Source organism: Schistocerca piceifrons, chromosome 5, assembly GCF_021461385.2.
Source record: "Schistocerca piceifrons isolate TAMUIC-IGC-003096 chromosome 5, iqSchPice1.1, whole genome shotgun sequence".
Lineage (NCBI taxonomy): Eukaryota > Metazoa > Arthropoda > Insecta > Orthoptera > Acrididae > Schistocerca > Schistocerca piceifrons.
Window position 1 is genome coordinate 702,016,850 of NC_060142.1, and position 1,226 is coordinate 702,018,075.

Genomic DNA, 1,226 nt, shown 5'->3' on the forward strand with positions numbered 1-1,226 from the left:
TTCATTTTTATATTTTCTCCTTTCCTTACTTAAAAACAATACCTATGTAATTCCAGGGATTTCTACTAGGGCTTGTCTTTTTCATGTGCGATCACCTGCTTCACTATCTGTGTCATCTCTCAGAGCTAACCATTTGTCTTCGTTTCCCCTGTTACAACCCAACGTTGCACGGAACCCTGCTGTTTCATGTTCTCTTCCTTTTCCTATTACTGAATTCCAGTCACTTAGCACAATTAAATTTTTATCTCCCTAAGTGTCCGAATAATTTCCTATATCTTATCATACATTCTTTCAGTCTCTTCAACGTCTGGAGAGCTAGTTGGCCTGCTGTTTGTACAGTACTTTGAATGTTTAATGGTTTTAAAGGCACAAAACTGGTCATGGTTTATTTTTTTCGTTTCTTTTCAATTTATTCAAAACCGCTTAACAACTTACAGAAAAATATCATTTACATATCTTTCCCTATTGATGCTTTCTAACAAGGCGGAGCAAGACCCTTATATCGAGTTCCAAAAAGAACCAATTCCGTCTCAGACGGTCACTCAAGAAAGTAAGGAACACAACAAAAAAAATGGCTCTGAGCACTATGGGACTTAACTGCTGAGGTCATCAGTCCCCTAGAACTTAGAACTACTTAAACCTAACTAACCTAAGAACATCACACACATCCATGCCCGAGGCAGGATTCGGAACCTGCGACCGTAGCGGTCGCGCGGTTCCAGACTGTAGCGCCTAGAACCGCTCGGCCACTCCGTCGGGCTAAGGGACACAGTTTAGCATTTAAATATCTCCCACATCACTCGACCCGGTTTAGTAACGAAGGTCCTGGCGCGCGCTTGTGTGGTGAAGGAAGAAACTCTCATCGATGGTACTCAGGTGGTCATCAGATGTCCTGACCTCTCCGCAGTGTGTTATGAAACAAGGGCATGTGACATTGTCGATTTTTTCGCGTTCGTGCGGTGCGAAGTTCTACATCTACATTTACATTTACGTGATTACTCTGCTATTCACAATAAAATGCCTGGCAAAGGATTCAATGAACCACTTTCATGCTGTCTCTCTACCGTTCCACTCTCGAACAGCACGCGGGAGAAACGAGCACTTAAATTTTTCTGTGCGAGCCCTGATTTCTCTTATTTTATCGTGATGATCATTCCCCCCTGAGTAGGTGGTTGCCAACACAACGTTTTCGCAATCGGAGGAGTAAACCGGTGATTGAAATTTCT